Source organism: Marmota marmota, unplaced genomic scaffold (assembly GCF_001458135.2).
Source record: "Marmota marmota marmota unplaced genomic scaffold, marMar, whole genome shotgun sequence".
Taxonomy (NCBI): domain Eukaryota; kingdom Metazoa; phylum Chordata; class Mammalia; order Rodentia; family Sciuridae; genus Marmota; species Marmota marmota.
Genome location: NW_026000016.1, coordinates 14146454 through 14164441, shown reverse-complemented (window position 1 = coordinate 14164441; position 17988 = coordinate 14146454).

The following is a 17988-nucleotide window of genomic DNA, read 5'->3' as shown; positions in this document are numbered from 1 at the left end:
AGCCTTAAAGCCCTGTGAAGATGATGTTGAACCAATATATGTGGCTGTGACACTGCTGCCAGCAGAGCCCTTGTCCCTGCCTGGTGCCCCCACATGAAGGAGATGCGTAGCTCCTGGGGTGCAGCTCAGGCAATAGCCACAGCACCTGTCTCTGACTTGATTGGCAGTTATCAAGTTTGTGGAACCAAGCAGGATAAATGGATAAGAAGCTTCTTCGTTATGGACTTTTAACCAGTTGTAGGCTGTAGGTTTAGGGAAACACTACCTGGATTTGCCTAGGAGTAAAGACCTATTGAAGTAATGCAGGGACTAGATAGGAAAGTTCTGTCAATTCTTTGGAGCAAATGATATTATATTTCTAGGTGCCACTTAGGATGCAGGTATCCTGGGGGAAACTTGGCTTTTCAATCTTTTAGGATACCCTGGAGAACGTTCTCCCTTCATCTAGAAGATTATCAAACAGAAAGCCATTTATTCCTTAATTAAGCATAAGGATGAAAAAATAAATCCTATGCTGTATATGTCAAGTTTAATACTGTATTTCACCACATAATCACTACTATAATGTTAAAGTATATTCACAAATATTCTGTACATCCTAATCTTTCACCAAAGATAATTTAATAATTACTTTTTTTTTTTTGTACCAGGGATTGAACCCAGGGACACTTAACCACTGAGCCACTCCCTAGCCCTTTTTTGTATTTTATTTAGATAGGGTCTCACTGAGTTGCTTAGGGCCTTGCTAAGTTGCTGAGACTGGCTTTGAACCCATGATCCTCCTGCCAGAGCTTCCCAAGTCCCTAGGATTACAGGCCTGTGCCACCACACCTAGCAATTAATAATATTTTTAATTTTATTATTATTTTTAGTTTTACATAACATTAGGATTCATTCTTTTTTCAGTCAAGATATTTTATTTTATTTTTTTAAATTGGTTTTTTTAGTTATACATGACAGTAGAATCCATTTTGATAAAATTATACAAGCATGAAATATATCTTATTCTAATTCAGACCCCATTCTTGTGGGTGGGCATGACGGTGGGGACTCACTTATGTCTTTTCATGGGATTCATTCTAACATAATTATAAAAGCATGGAATATAATTTACTCTGTAATTAATACTTTTTAAGTAATACAAGCACAAGTTTTTAAAAAAACAATTTTGCATAAAGGTCACATTCCACTTTTTTTTTTTTTTTTGCAAAATAATTGGCATACAATCTACAATGATTATGTGGTAAAATACTATAAGACTGGGCTCTAGCACTCAAAGGAACAGCACAGAAGTTGGGCCAAGGGCTGTGGACGTGTAGGGAAGGGCAAGACCTGGGAGGTAGTGAACACCTGAATGTGGTCCCTAAGTACACTCCCATTTGGATCACACAGATGTAATTTTCATAAATTGTACAATTCAAATCTGCATGAATTTTCAGTATTGTTTTTCTAATGAGAAATATTTCTCTTTGGGATACAGAACTGAATCCATTGTCAGACTTACCTTTTTATAAAAGGGTGTCACTGTCTGACTGCCTGAATCACTCAGCAAATTCCAGTCTGATTAGACCCTGGTCAAATATAGAGTGAGTCTGATCTTAGTCTGTTTTCTGTTGCTGTAACAGATTATCTGACCCTGGGAAATATATAAAGGAAACAAGTTTATTTACTCACACTTCTGGAGGCTAAAGTCCTAGATCAGATGGCTGCTTCTGGGAGGGCCTTGTGCTGTGTCCTTTTGTGGTGGGAAAGCAGGACAAGAAGGTGAAAGTGTGGAAGAGGGAAAACACAAGGACAGGCTCTATTATGGTTTGGATGTGAGGTGTCCCCCAAGCTCACGAGTAAGACAATGCAATAAGGCTCAGGAGAAATGATTGGGTTGTAAGAGTCTTAATCCAATCAGTGAATTAATCTCCTGACAGGGATTAACTGAGTGGTTCCTGAAGTGGTAGGGTGTGGCTGGAGGAGGTGGGAATTGGAAGTGTAGCTTTGGGGTATATATTTGTATATGGCAGGTGGAGACTCTCTTTCTCTCTCTGTTTCCTGATCATCGTTTGAGATTCTTCCCTCTGCCACACTCTTCTGCCATGATGTTCCTGTCTCACCTGGAGCCCTGAGGAATGGAGTCACTTTCTATGGATTGAGACCTCTGAAACTGTGAGCCCTCAAATGAACTCTTCTCCTCTACAGTTGTGCTGGTCAGGTATTTAGTCATAGTAGTGAAAAAGCTGACTAAAACAGGCTCAATTTATAGCAATCCACTCTTGCAGTAATCCAGTTTCCAAAGAGGAAGAACTTACTCATTTCTGTGAGAATTCATCTCATCCCATAAGAAAGTCATTAATTCCCTTTAATGACCTAATCACTCTTTGAAAGCCCCATCACCTCTCAGTGCTATTGTGTTGGGAATTAAGATTCCAACACAGGAACTTTTGGTGGACACAGTCAAACCATAGCAGGGCTCTTCCTGAACCAACCATCAGCAACTTGTACCCAAACTATAGGAGTGTTTGATGGAATACTTTAAAAGTCACGTGAATCAACTACAAAGCAGATTAGCAATCTAATAAAATAACGAGGTTTGTGTTCATGTATAGGTCTCTGTTCATCGCTGTAACGATTTATCACAAACTTAGTAGCTTAATTTATCTTACAGTTTTGGAGTTCCCAAGTTCAAAAGGAGTCCTTTCTGGAGGCTCCAGGGGAAAATCAGTTTCCTTACCTTTCTCAGCTTCTTGAGGCCTCTTCAGAGAGTGCTACTCCAACCTTGGCTTCTGTCCTTACATCCCCTTTTCTGATTTTGACCCTCTCGTCTCCCTCCTTCTTTTTTTTTTATTGTAAAATAGTAGATAACTTAAAATTGATATTTTAATCATTTGTTAAAGTATACAACTTGGTGATATTGAAACTGGAGTTTGAGATGAAAGTCAGCTCTCTGCTTCTTTTGGCATGTGGAGTCTAAGCTGCAGACCTCTGCAATGAGAAAGCAGGTGTTAGCAGCTCATTACATACAGCAGGGGATGCCTACCATTGTCAGCTCCAAGGGTCGCAGCCAGCAAAGCCTCCACTACCACTGAGTGGTATGTGGAAGCTCTCAGCTCTCAGTTGCAGCTCTAAATGGAGGGCTATGCTTCAGTGTTGCACTCGACTCCAATAACTCACTAAAAAGTTCTTTCTGCATTCTTGTCTCTCATATCCAAAGAATGAAATTCATGGGACAAAGTAGGATTTATTCAAGTGTGAAGAATAGAAACAGAACTCTTGCAGGGGAGAGAAGGGATGCAATACGGTTGCTCCCTGAGTTCACTGGTCTAGGGGTCTGTATAGCACTTGGGTTGATGCTCTTGGTCCAGATTTATGCTAATCAAGGTTTGGAAAAGTACCAATGCTACTGGTCAGCCCTGAAATCCTGTTCAGGTCTTCTCCACTTCTGTTTTCTTGTTGCTCATGGAGAAGCAGGAGGTTGAGGTTGGGGTTCTGGCTGCAGCACTGTGACCTCGTTTCGACAGGTCAGTGCACCCTAGCTCACCTCAGCTCTGGCTCACTGTGCCTAGGCTTGGGCCAGCATGGCAGGCTTTGCTTGGCCCTGGGTTGTGCTCCATGCTGGTGCTCCAGCCCGCCTGGGCCACCATTCATAGCGCCAGGACTAGGGCTTGGTTTCAATATTATTACATAAAAAAATGTCTAGAAGGCAAAAATGGTGAGTCTATTTATGCAAGAAGGTTAAAGCCGGCAAGTCTGAAAGAAAGCAACCTGCTTGTGCAATTTTCAACCAGCATTTGGGCTGAATCCCCATTTTATTCTGCCAAGGATGTTCAGGGCTGGGTTCCTTAATTTCTCTGTTCATTTTTACAATGGGACTAATTGTCCTTCCTCTTTTCCTTCTATGGATTTTGAGGGTGAGAAATGAACCAACCCAGTTTGGGGCTTTTGTCGTCTACATGAACAGGAAATCCCATTTATTAAAAGCCATCTTACGGAATTTTAGGAAAACAAGAGCATTGCAATTGTGTATGTGCAAGCCAAGGCATGCAGTTCATGTTTGGGTCTGTATCAGAGGGAAAAGTAACAATTCTCTGGAGATTAATGAGACCTCTTCTCTGAACCTTTGAGCTCTGCAGAGGAGTGCTTCACAGATGCAAGTGTTTCTATACCCCTCCTTGCCTTTTGCCTCTCCTGGAAGCTGTATTGCTTTTCTATTCCTAGTAGCTATCATAGAACCCTATAATTATGGGAACGAATAATTGTGCTTTGGGTGGTAAGGTGGGCAGAGGGTGAGGACACATATGTAAGAAAACAGGATTAAACATTGGGTTTATATCAGAGGAGGGAAGATATTTCCTGTGTTTCAAAAGCTTTAAAAGTGAATATGTGCATATTTGACTTAGCAGTTTCACTTATAGGAATCTAGTCTAAAGAAATAATCAATGATATTTGTCAGTGTTGTTTGTAATTGTCCAAAACTGGAAATAATCCAAATGTCCAACAATTGGGAAATGGTTAAGTAAATTATGCCATGAAACACCATGCAACATTGATATCATACAGTCATTCCACATGTGAGTAATTTTTAATAATGTTAGGAAATGAATATGATAAAATGTAACAGAAAAAAGCAAAATTCTGATTATATATAAAAAGGATACCAACCATGTAAAATACTGATGGGGACAGCTAACTGAACTGACCACACTGCCATGGAACTGGTCCTGCTACTGAACTTTGAGACTTTATCTGTGTCCTGTTTGCCTAGTCTGCTTTTTGGCTGTGAAAGACATTGAATAAATGAAGGCAGGGAGATGTCATCGGTGGTACCATGGGGAGTGGTCCTGTCTCCTAGGCTCCTGTAATAGTTTCTCACACTTGTTTTTGATGTCCTTGACACTTGTGAAAAGTACTGGTCGGGTATTTTTTAGGATTCTCTCTATTAGAATTTGTCTGATGTTTTCCCTGCAGTTAAACTGGGGTTATGAATTTTGGGAGGAAGACCACAAAAATAAAGTGATTTTTTTCATCAAATGTTTCAAGGATACATTCTCTCAACGTGCCTTATCACTGAGGATGTTGACCTTGATCTCCTGGTGTAGGTAGTGTCATCGGTTGTATATGCCTCTTTACCATACCATACTCTTTGGAAGGAAATCATTATGAACAACCCACAGGTACACAGGGGGATTTATGTCCCCCCTCACCTTGATTGTAGGATGCATCTCTACCGGAATTTTTCTCATGATTAGTAAGGAGTTGTGGATTTGGGGAGAAAAACCACCTGGATCAGGTACCATTTGCATCACATCATATCAAGGGTACCAACTATGACATGACCACTGTTGTTCACCTTGACCAGTAGGCTAAGGTAGAGTTTTCTAGGTTTCTTTCCTTTGAAGGACTTCCTGGTCCCTGCCACCACTTTCCTAGTCTTTGGAAGAAAGTTGCTGTGTGCATCCCTCATTTGAGAGGGAATGGGGGCGTTCTGCTTCACCTCCTCCACAGCGCTCCACTTATTTATTTATTTATTGTTATTTACTTATTTACTTTGAAGTTCTGTGCTTTGTTCATGCTAGGAAAGGATTCTACCACTGAGCTACAGCCTCAACTCAGATGGTAACTTTATTTTTAACAGCTTTATTGAAGTATAATATATATGCCATAAAATTCACCTGTTTACATGAAGTGTGATGAGTTTTAGTAAATTTATACAGTTGTGCCCAAGGAAACAGTGTCTTTGAGTTGACATCCAAAGGATGAGAATGAGTTAACTAGACAAGGGAGAAAAAGGCTGTTTCAGGTAGTGGGGATGGCTAGAGCGCCTGCAGGGAGTGTGGCGCCCTTAAGGAACTTAGATTAGTCCTGAATCAACAAGAAAAGGTAAAATATGTCACCATACTTCATTTATTATGCTTCATATTTAATAGTTCATATTTTTTTCAAAACATTTAAAAGCTTAAAGCGTTTTAGTGTCTAAATGTATAGACTATATTAATGTGAAGCACTTGTTCAGAACAACTCCATCCCTGTTGGTTTACTCAAGGTTTTATTATAATAATAAGTGACTATTAGGATAGTAACATTCAGAGTGGTCTCTGAGGGGAATAAAATTGTAATAAAAACTTCCCCCTTTTCAGGTCTTATTTCAATGAGACTGGAAAGTATGTGTGTCATGCTTTTTGATGAAGTCCTTGATTTATTTCTCTTTGGAACAAATACACCACAACAAAGCAAGAATGAGAAGGTAATTCAGAGGTAGAAGAGCAGAAGGAAAATGTCTTCATACAAACTTAGAATATGAAAAAAATCCCTTAGCAAAATACTGAAGACCTATTTCCATGTGTGATTTATCCAAGAGGCTCAGGACCTTTGTGGAATTCTGAATATCCCTGGTGTATGTGAGTTCTATATTAGTCAGAATAGGTAAGGCCATGCTACAGTAACAAAGAAACCCCTTATTCTTAGTGGCTTCTTACAATAAATTATTGTATTGTTGTTGTTTTTCTTTGTCTTTTTCTTCCTCTTTTCTTCCTCCTTCTCCTCCTCCTCCTCCTCTTCTTCTTCTTTATTGCTGAGTATTAAACCCAGGGCCTCACACATGTTAGGCCAGTGCACCACAACTGAGCTCCATCCCCAGAACCACATAGGTCATTGTTTGATGAAGATCAAATGGCACTCCTTAGCAGCTCCAATAATTGACTCAAGGATCTGGACTTCAGTCATCTTGTGATGGTGTCATCTTCATCTTGTGGCCTGAATAGTTTGCCACAGAAGAGGAAGAGAGAGGAATGAGATAATTCCATAATGAGATTATGACAACAGGGGACTCTATGACAGGCCTGGAAGTGGAGTATATCACTTCTGCTCACCTCCCTTAGATCAGAACCCTGCTACACTGGCCCAATCTAAGGGCAAGGAAGGCTGGGATATGTAGTCTTCTTGTATACAGGAAGAAGAAAATAAAAAGAGATTTGGTGGACATGTAGTATTGTCTTTGCCACTAGCTCTTAATTTTTTTTTAATTGCATGTTTGCCAAGTCACAAAAGACCCATGTTTGTCATAACAGGTGAAACACAGATGTGTAAAGGCAAAATTTATCATTTCCCTACACTCTTTGCCTCCCTCCTTGTATCCTGACACACACTCTCTCCTTGGTGGAATAACTGTATTCCTCTATGTAAGTGTGATCCAGGACACATGAACTCTGCAAAAGCTGCTGGACTGAAGTTTTCCTGATAATTAATGCTTCTGAGGTGCTGAGAAATACCTGCATGAAATGCTCAATCTAAGAAATACCACAAAGTGACAGAGTGGTGATAGCATTTTGCTAGAATTTAAAATCCAGTGCGCGCGTATATATATACACACATACATATATATATATATATTTTTTTGGTGTACGTGTGTGTGTGTGTGTGTGTGTGTGTGTGTTTCTTGTCTGACTGCAGTCTTTGGCAGGGTCTGCAGCATCAGAAAGACCTGGGTTCAGATCCTAATCTGCCTCCTACCATCTATGTGATGTTGGACAAATGGTTAACTCTTCTGAGCATCAATTATGTCGTATTTGAAACAGAGATCTGGTATTTTTTTCCATGTGGTATTTGCAGTACTACAAGACAAAGTCTTCCCTGAAATCTCCCAGGGTTGGATATCTCTGGCATCTTAATAACTAGAGACTAAGACAACTAACTAGAATTTAAGTTGTGTACAGTTTGAGAATCTGGTATAATCCTTTCCTAAATGAAGTACCATGTGCTGGAAAGGGAAGAAGAGAAAATGTAGACTCAAAAAATGTTAGTGGGGGGAAAATATGTTAGGGGGGCTAGTGAGGATTTGGAGTATTCATTTAGGAAGAAAAAAAGACATACAGGGAAATCAAGACTGGGAGATTTGGAAGTTATTAGAAACACATTGAGACCGATCAGGCCATTTTGATACCAATTTTCCTGTTCATTAGTTATGCATAGCTCCTGTCCACAGGGGCAGAGTCTTGCTGTGGCAGACCTTCTTTCTAATGACTTTAATGGGACAAAATGTTCAGCAATGCTAGGAGTAGAGTTGTCACCCGAGGAAAAAATTGGGCCTTCTCAGTGCTTTAAAGTTGTTTTGCAGTCTAATATAACAATGGTCTAAAGGCAGAGGAGCATAATTAGAGGCAAACATCAAATTTTGCCTGCCATTGTTGAGAGGGTAATGAAAAGAAGTGATTAAAAAAATAAAAAGCAGAAAGGTCATACTGAAGAACTCTGCAAGAAGAGCAAAGGAGAGGGATACAAACATTAATACATTTTAATACAAATGTATAAAGGAAAAACATTGAAAAAGATTTATCAGTAAGTAGTCAGAAAAAGCAGAAATCACTTTAGTGATTTCATACAGAGAGGGATTTAATATAGGGAATTGAGTTGTAAAGCTAGCAGAAGGGTTGGGAGAGCAAAATCAGGGAAAGATGTTACCCAGAGATTAGAAATTTCCAGAAACTGGGAACATACCCCATGTAGTTAAATTCTGGATATTGAATCTGATATTTTAAGAATAGCTCTGTAGCTTTTCTGTATTTGTGTTGCCTACAAGTATTGTAAGGGTTTAATTTTAAGGCTTGCTACTATAGTTTGGATGTGGTTTGAGTGTGTCCCTCAAGGAAGCCTGGTTCCCAGAGTGGGGATGTGAGAAATGGTGGGGCCTAACCAGCACAGTGGCCCAGTTCCTGGGAGGCTGAGGCAGGAGAAGCATAAGCATGAGGACAACTTGGGCAACTCAGTGAAATCCTATCTGAAAATAAAAATAAGAGGGCTAGGGTGTAGCTCAGTGGTAGAGTATGCCTGGGTTCAATCTCCAGTGTTAGAAAATAAAAAATAAAAAGAGGTGGGGCCAAGTGGAAGTCCTAGTGAGAGGTCATTAGGTCACAGGGGCTTCACTCTCAGAAAGAATTAATGCTGGTCTCTGGGAGTGAAATCCTGCAAGAATGGGTGGTTATAAAAAGCATGAGCCTGACGCCTGAATCTTTCTGGCTTCCAATCTTGCCATTGGATTCCTGCCTCTTGCCATGTGATCTCTCCCTCTTGCATGTGCTCCCACCATGATGCCATTACTCAGTTGTGATTAGCCAGGAGAGCTCTTACCAGAGTCCAGATGGGGCTTCCTGATCTTGGACATTCAGCCTCCAAAACATCCTCCATAAAACCTTTTTTTCATTGTAAGTACCCTGCTTGGGGATTAGCAAGGATGATGGAATATGATAGATATCATTATCCAAAGTACATGTATGAAGACATGAATTAGTGTCAACATACTTTATATACAACCAGAGATATGAAAAATTATGCTGTATACGTGTAATAAGAATTGTAATGCATTCAACTGTCATTTTTAAAAAAGTCAATAAAAAATAAGAACCCTGGTTTAAGTATTTTGTTATGGCAACAGAAATGGACTAATGTACCTGCATAATATCCAATATTCTATAGGTGCTCAAGGTTATAACAATAGTAATATGGTAATATACAGGCTGTGAGAAATCATCCATGGTATCAAGAAATTTTGGCCTGAGCTGAAGCTCAGTTGTAGAGCACTTGCTTAGTATGTGAGAGACCCTGGGTTCAATCTCATACCACACACAAAAACAGTTTTTTGCCTGCTAAAACTCATTTATCTAGATGGGATAAAAGTTGCTCACTGAGTTTTCCATTACTCGGATTCATGTAAACCAAGGGATTGTGACTGTGTGTGGTTCCCTTTCCTTTTAGATGCATGTCAGGGTGGACCTGTGCTTTAGTTGGTGAGTCTATTGTGTCTAACTGTCATATTTGACAGCAGGGTTGGCGGATAACTTTATGAACGTTGGCAACAGCCTCATCTGTGGTGTGTGAGACATGGAGGCTAGAACACCTCTCAGAAAGCCACCCCTGCCCATGTATCTTCACTAGTGCTCTGTGACCTTCTCTCAGTTCCAGGTATGGAAGGGTCACTGATCCTGTGGATCAGGAAAGCAAGAAAGGGCCCTTATCTTCACCTAAGGCAGGGGCTGGCGCCTGGGCGACAGTGGGTCAGTGTGGGCTCTTCATGGGGCACTATGGCAAATTATGGGATATCATGGCATTCAAAGGTTCTTGACCAATCCCACGAGGTACGGGCTTTTAGGGAACATCTGGAGGATGTTCTCCAGACCACAAGATTCTGGGTCTGTGAACTTGTGAAAGGAAGTAATTTGGAAGGAGCCTGACAGTGACTTTGTGGAATAGTGTAGTGGGTGTTTGCTCTTAGGGCAGCTTGTTTCTCAGGAACCCCAACTTATTCTGGGTAATTTCCTCTTTGCCCACTTAGGTCTGCCGTCTCAAGCTCTGTCCCTCCAGGCCTTTGCTGAATGAGGTGCTCTTCCACACCTAATTCTTCCTCTCCGTGAAGCCTGTTGTCATATACGCATTAAGTGTTATCAGGGGACAATGAGTTCCAGCTAATCTTGCCATTGATAATAGCTCCTTTGGCAGAGACCATAGTTCTTGTGACAGGGCACTAAATAACAGTTTTTCTGTTCTTAAATTCCTGCTTATTATGATGGAGCAGGTGGATTGGATATTTTCTGAGGGATGTGTGTCTCATTGGCATTTATCCTCCTAAATTGGGAGATTTTATAAAAAAAATAAATAAATAAAGCAGCTTCCACTTAATGCTATCCCCAAGAGCTTTCCAATATTCCTAAGTAGGGTGAATTTGCCCATCCTGGGATGTTTGTTCCAGATTTGGAGGAATCCCACTTTTCCCATTAGGCACTGGGCTGTTCTAAACCAATTTTACTAGCATGTCCCCCCTAGCCCATCCTCTCCATTCCACGTAAGGCTCCCTCTTCCCACTTGGTCGCCACTAAAGCTTTTCCAGAAGAGAGGAAGAGAGACTACAAGGGTCTCCCCAACACATTCCCCCATCCAAATCTGCCTCCAGGAAGGTGAAATTCTAGCTTCATCCTCTTCCTCTTTCTCTTTTCTTTCCCATTCCCCTCCTTCTCCCTTTCCCTTTTTTGTGCACTGCTGGGGACAAACCCAGGACCTCACATAGCATAGGCAAATGCTCTAACACTGAGCCACACCACGGGGCCCTGGGCAGCTTCTTGAGGTATGTGCCCAGGGAGCTGCTCCTATCTCTCCTAAGTGTGTGGCTAAGCAGGGAAAGACTCAAGATTTCCTGCCAGTCCAATCAAGGGACTTGTTTCTCCCATGCATTATGATTTATGGTTTACAAGGCATCTTTCATCTAAAAATGCATTATTAATTTGATCCTCACATAAATCTGGTAAAGTGGATATTTTTCACAGATTGAAAACAAGAAGCTCAGGGATTAGGGAATTTATGGCTGGTCACATAGTAAAAAGCTGGACCAAAAGTCAACCTCAGTCTTCAGATCTTCTAGACCTTTCTCTCAGTACCAGAAAAAGGACTAACTTAGGTAGACACAATGAGTGCAAGTATATACAGCAAATTTATTCTTGTAACTCCAAAAAGATGAATTTACCTTTTAGAACCTGGTGAGAAAGGAAAGGATGGAGACAGGGTGGAAGAAGGAGGCTTAAATGGAACCTATTCTCTGCACGAACTCAAATTTTCCTGGTATTTCCCTAGCTTTACTTCCCTGAGAACACTCAGGGGAAACTGTAATATAGATGTGTTTAGACTGTTGTTGATTTTTTTCCTTATCTAAGTCTTAAACATCATTGCAGCAAGAGAATCTCACTTATTTTAATAAGTAATTTATTCTTATCCCAGAAAAGATTGTGGGACAGAGATTCTAATGAAAAAAAAAAAAAAGGCATGCCTTTGGAGCAGTAATGACAATAGCTCACATTTATTGAGCTCTGACTCTGTAGTTAGGGATAGTTCTGGGCACCTGGCATGTATTAACTCACTGAATCCCTAGAGTAATCCTACCAGACAAGTGAAGGTATGGAAACAAAGGCATAGAGAAGTTAACAACTTGTGTAAGGTCACACAGTGAGAAGGAGAGTCGTTTTTGAATTCCACTGGTTGGGCTCCAGAGCCCTAGTTATCAATGACCATGACATCAGGATGTCCCTCAAATTCACTGAGCCTCAGGACACTTATTTGTAAAATTGGGATAAATATATATTTTGCTGAGTTGTTAAAACAAAAGACAACATCCAGTGCTTGGTACATAGCAGGCACGCAGATATTGGCTGTTATTATTACTGATAAACTTATTATGGCCAGATCTGAAGCCTGTCTGCTAATTCCTCTGGATTAAAACTGGGATGTAGAAGGATAAAGGTCTCATTCTGGATCCTGAGGGGATGTGGATGAGTGAGGATCCTAGCTCCACCACTGACTAGCTCTGTGATGCTGGACAAGTCACCTGCTCTCCCGGAATGTGCTTCCGCATTGGTGAATTTGAGGTAACAATAGTACTATTTCTCTCATAGGGTTATTATGAAGACTTAATGAGACTCTGTGACCATGTCTGACACACGAAACATGTTCAGTAAATGTTAAGTCTTATTAAAAGTACATTTCCAGGGCTGGGGTTGTAGCTCAGTGGTAGAGCGCTTGCCTAGCACAAATGAGGCACTGGGTTCCATCCTCAGCACCACATAAAAATAAATAAATAAAACAAATACATTTTATCCATCTACAACTAATTTTTTTTAATAAAAAATTTATAAAAAAATTTTTAAAAATATATTTTGCAGGGCTGGGGTTGTGGGGTTGTGGCAGCTACTTGCCTCGTACATGTGGGGCACTGGGTTCGATCCTCAGCACCATATAAAAATAAATAAACAAAATAAAGATATTGTGTCCATGTACAATCAATCTATATATATATATATATATATATATATATATATATATATATATATATATAGAGGAAGATTCTTGGAAGAGTTTGGGGTATGAGAACAAAATGTGGTAGTGGAGAAGCTGTTCCATAGGGGGCGCTATTTCAGCACGTTTTTCCAAAGGTAATGTCTTGTTACCTTAGAAAATGCAGGTCTAAGATAATACTTGGCTTTTTTCCACCATTCACAAGTAGATAATGGAAATTTCAAACAAACCAGCCATGTTTTTTAATGAATGGATTGCAAATGCACATAGTTAGATCCTTAGCAAGATCCATGGTGGTTTCAGTTTTCTCCTGTAAATATTTGTAAGGTACCTAACAAATCTCTGAGGTTGAACTAATGTATTTGTGAATTGAAATAAAGATGACTGCACATGTTTGAGTGGTCTTTTTAATGCAGAAATGTGAGGGCTTCAGCCAAACAAATATTCTATGAATGGTACTGGTTAGGGAAATTAGCCTTAATTGCCAGATTGTTCAGTAAAATTACTGTTAAGCATCCCCAGTCCCCACCCCATCCTTCCCCCTAAAAAAGAGATTTAAAAGAAAGAAAGAAAAAGCAGGACTGCTCAATGCATAATTGAAAGAAGATGGTATGACTCTAAAACCTCTCCTTGAAACATCACCCAGTCTCCCAAACCTGGTCCATTTTGCCAACACTGACAGTCTAGTAGGTGAGAGAAGGAGGGGATCAGAACTTACAGCATATTGATATTTTCCTGTGGCAAAACACCTGGGCCCTGTGTTTCCAGTATTTTGGGAACTACAGACCAAACTGAAATGGGCAAGATTCAGGCTTCACCTGGGTTTGCCTAGAAGGCTATGGGGGCAGATCCCAGGCCTGGCATTGACCCTGAAGGGCAAGTTTTAGCACAGCAAAGCTGCATACTGCACACACAGAACACAGGATTGCTGGAGAACCTACAGAAAATGACCCAAGTTGGGCTGGTGGTGGCCACTCAGGCTTCTCTCTTCTTTAGGCTCTGTTGATATCCTGCTTGACCCCAGGCATAGTGGGAGGAGGAAGGACTGGGGTGAGGCAACTACCTGGGGTTTTCTAGCCTTCAGAGGTTGAGGTAGTACCTCTCCTTGTAGAGAAGCAGAGTTAGAGTTGGATGAAGTAGTGTGTGCCCACGGTTTTTGAGATGACACAGGTACCATGAAATGTCCCCATGAGATGTCTCAGAAATAACAGAAGCTTTGGGGAATGGCTAGAGCATTCTGCAGTGGTGGGCAGGATCCAAGACCAAGAACTGCTTCTTATGACTTTTTTTTTTAAATTTGTTATTTATTTATTTATTTTTTGAATCAGGTTCTTGTTAAGTTGCTTAGGGCCTCACTAAATTGCTGAGGCTGACTTCAAACTTGGGATTCTCCTGCCTCAGCCTCCTGAGTTGCTGGGATTATAGTCGTGAACCCCTACACCTGGCTGCTTCTTGTAACGTTAATATGAAATGTTTTGTTTGCAGTTTGTTCTCTGCCAGCAAGCAGAATCCCACCCTCCTGCTGAATGGCCCACCCAGAAGTGGATGAACTGAAGGCCCCCAGTGAGCAAAAGGGCACCATTTCTGCTTGGTAAAGCCCAGATCAAGGGCTCATGATAGGAGGTGCATGTGGCATAGGTGGTGGGCAATCTGATTTTCATTAAGTTTCTTGGGACAAAGCCATGCCTTGCTCACCGTTTTGTTCCATTCCCACCTCTTACTGGTACCTAACATAAATTATTTGCAGATTCTGAGTGAATAGGATGATAAAGCCAGAAATCCTTACTGGCCACCATGTTGGATCTCTAAAATTGTACCTGATATACCCTCTATCCCATCTTTATACCTCTAGTGCTCTCTTGGGGGACTCCATTCTACCCCAGTTGACCTGAGCTGCCATGATTGCTAGGGAGTGAAAGGAAGACCAGACTAGTAAGGGAGATGAAGTTTGCAGTGAGGGAAAACCAGGAAATATGACGGCAGTGTGCTCAATGGTCACCAGGTGAGGGTGTGAGGGCAGTTGTTGCTCAAGTATCAACCAAGGGACTTAGTGCACATTATGGTTCCCTTCTGTGCCTCGGGCTAACTATGTCTGTTTTGTAAACAGTAAGAGAGTGTTAAGTAACAACTGAAATAAGGAAGCAGGAAGAAAAAGATCCCATCAACATTGTTATCTCTAGGGCTGATTCATGAAGTCTTCTGATTTTGAATCCCAGTCTACAGAAGGCTAAAGAGGGAACAGGTAACATCAGGAAGGTGAGGGTTTTAAGTTTTTCTTTCCATTCTTGTTAGGTTCCAAGTGGGCTCTGGGGTCCCAGGCAGTGCCTGGACTACTAGTGGTTTCTTTAGCACTCTTAGTCTCCAAATGTGAAATGTCACCTGGATTTGAGGCTCTCTGTACTCTTGGCCAGCCTGGCTTCTCACAGGGTCCCATGCTCGGAAGGCCCTGTACTTGGTCAAGGCTCCACTGCTGCCATCTTATTTTTATTTTTTATTTGTGATAAAGTCTATATAGCAGTGTTTTGTGACATTAAAAATAGAACACACATATACCTAGGAAATTGCCACTTCACAACTTTAAGTGTACAATTCAGGGACATAGATTGCATTTACAATTTTGTGCAACCATTACTAGAATTTATTTCCAGAGGTCTTTTGACACTCCCAATAGTAAATCCCTATGTCCCCTCTCCTCAGTCCCTGGTGGCCTGTACTATGCTTTGGGTCTCCATCAACTAGTATGTTCCATATAAGTGGAATTAGGCAATCTTTGTCCTTTGGAGTCAGGTTTATTTATTTTTTTAGTATAACTTCTTCAAGGTTCATCCATGTTTCAGCATGTATCAGAACATCATCGCTTTTTGTGGTTGAATAATACTCCATTGTATGATCAAACCTCTTGGGTTTATCCATTTATTAGTCGATGGACACTTGGGTTTGTTTCCACCTTTTGGTTATTGTAAATGGCACATCTATAAACATTCATGTACAAGTATGCGTTTGAGTCCCTGTTTTCAATACTTTCGAGTATAATCCCAGGAGTAGAATTGATGGGTCCTATGGGTTCTATGTCTAATTTTTTGAGGACCTGCCAATTTGTTTGAAAATCTTAGTTTTTAAACAAGAGGCCCCGCATTTTCATTTTTCACTGAGTCCTGCAAGTTCTGTACCTGGTCTTGCTTGTCAGGACTCTTGTCAGAGGATACTGAAGACAAACTTGAATCACCTCTTCCCTTTATGGTTCAACATGTGTCAGGCGTATTCAACCAGAATTTAGCCACCCACCCCTATCCTGGGTCCACTTAGACCTGTGAACAAACATGGTTTTCCTATCTGTATATGTCACACTGTGGAAAGAGAATGGTTTATTTAAGATGAGCTTGAGGACTGAAACCTTCATCACCCACATAGCTTACTTACACCTGCACTAATATCACTATTGCTGTGGAATCTTCACTAATAGAACTACTTACTGTCCACTGTCTTTACCAACATGCTTTTATCACAGCTGGAAATGCTTGCCTTGGAAGATAGAGGTTGCAAGCAACTTTATGATTTTAGGAACTTCCCCCAATCCCCTTAAAACTGTTTAACCCCACCCCCCAACAACCCTGTGCTAGGGATTGTACCAAGGCCTTGTAAGTGCTGGGGAGAGACTCCACCACTGAGCCACATCCCCACCCCACTGTTTAACTTTTTGATAGGCAGCAGCAAATAAGTGTTAACTCACCTTGCTCTATCCATGATCCTGAACTATTACATCATGACCCTTCCCCAATCTTAATCAGTCCCACATTAAATCAGATTCGTATACATAAATATCTTGAAGTTACCTGCCCTACTCTAGAGACCAAGACTGCCAAGATAATGATCTCTCTTCCCGCCATAAACTTTGCTTTGTCAACAGGTTGTTTAGATGGTATTTAATGGAAGTCAACATTCAATAAGCTATACTTTGCAGTTGTTCCAGTCCTATTTTATTCAATATCCACTCATCCACCCATCTATTTATCCATTGGTTTATTCACTCACTCAACTGAATGCTGACCATATGTAAGGCACCTTTAGACCCTGGTTCAATGATGACTGAAAAAAAATATAGCCACTGTCTTTACAGACTTCACCCTCATCTTTATGATACCGCTGGTTACCGGTGATGAGTCCTGCTTCCCCACAGGACATTAGAGAAGCAGCCGAGGCAAGCATATGAAGCAGGGCTTATTTAAAAGGGGTAACATAGACTTCTCCCGCGAGTGAGAAGGGGGCCATAGCTGGTATCCTGGTATCCCAAGAGGGAAGGTGTTCTGCCCTTTTAATATGTCCTAGGCTTGCTTTGTTCTCCGGCCTTTACCCCTTTATCTTTCTCCTTCCTGCAGAGGTGACCAGGCCCAGGAATGCTCAGTGGGAGGCCAAAAGGTGGGAAATAGGTGGGCTGAAGGGGAAGGGCAGGTGGAGCAGCCCAGGACACATTAACAACCTTATAGCTCCCTGGAGGGAGGGGAAATTCCTGGGGCAGGTTACCTTGGCCACAGGTTGGAGCAGGGGCAGGTTCTCTCAGGGGACAGTCTCCAACTTCCCAGACTCACTCAAAATTGGCCTCCCAGGTCCAACCTGACTCGATTTACCTGTCTACACTGACTGCCTGTCTAATTCTGACTTCACTTAGGTTATATTCCTACTTCCAGTGAAGGGGTCCAGAATATACCACCCAAAATATGCCACTTTGGTATACAAATATTTTGAGCTGAAGCCATCTGGGAAAAAGCAGAGAGAGAAAAATCTTTTTGTCCTTCCTCTTATAAAAGCAGGGATAGTTTTCCCTTTGTACAATGGAAAATATTACATTTGTCAAGGTGTTCTTCTCTCACGCACCAGGAAAATAGTAACTCTTAATCACTGTTTTCATATCTAGAGATAGCACTGAGATAATATTGTGATAAACACAATCACCATGCATTTAACCTTCCACAGTTTACTATCCCCACAAGACCAAACCATCCCCTTTCTTTTGTTTAGTCACTTCAAAATTTATGGCCTTTTGTAAGAATGGTATATAAGCCCCTGAAACTGACCACTGTCTTGGGTTCTCCTTTTTTTGTGAGGTTTCCCCTGCCCATGCAAGTAAAAATATTTACATCAAGTAAATTGTTTTTTTTTTTTTTTTTTTTTTTT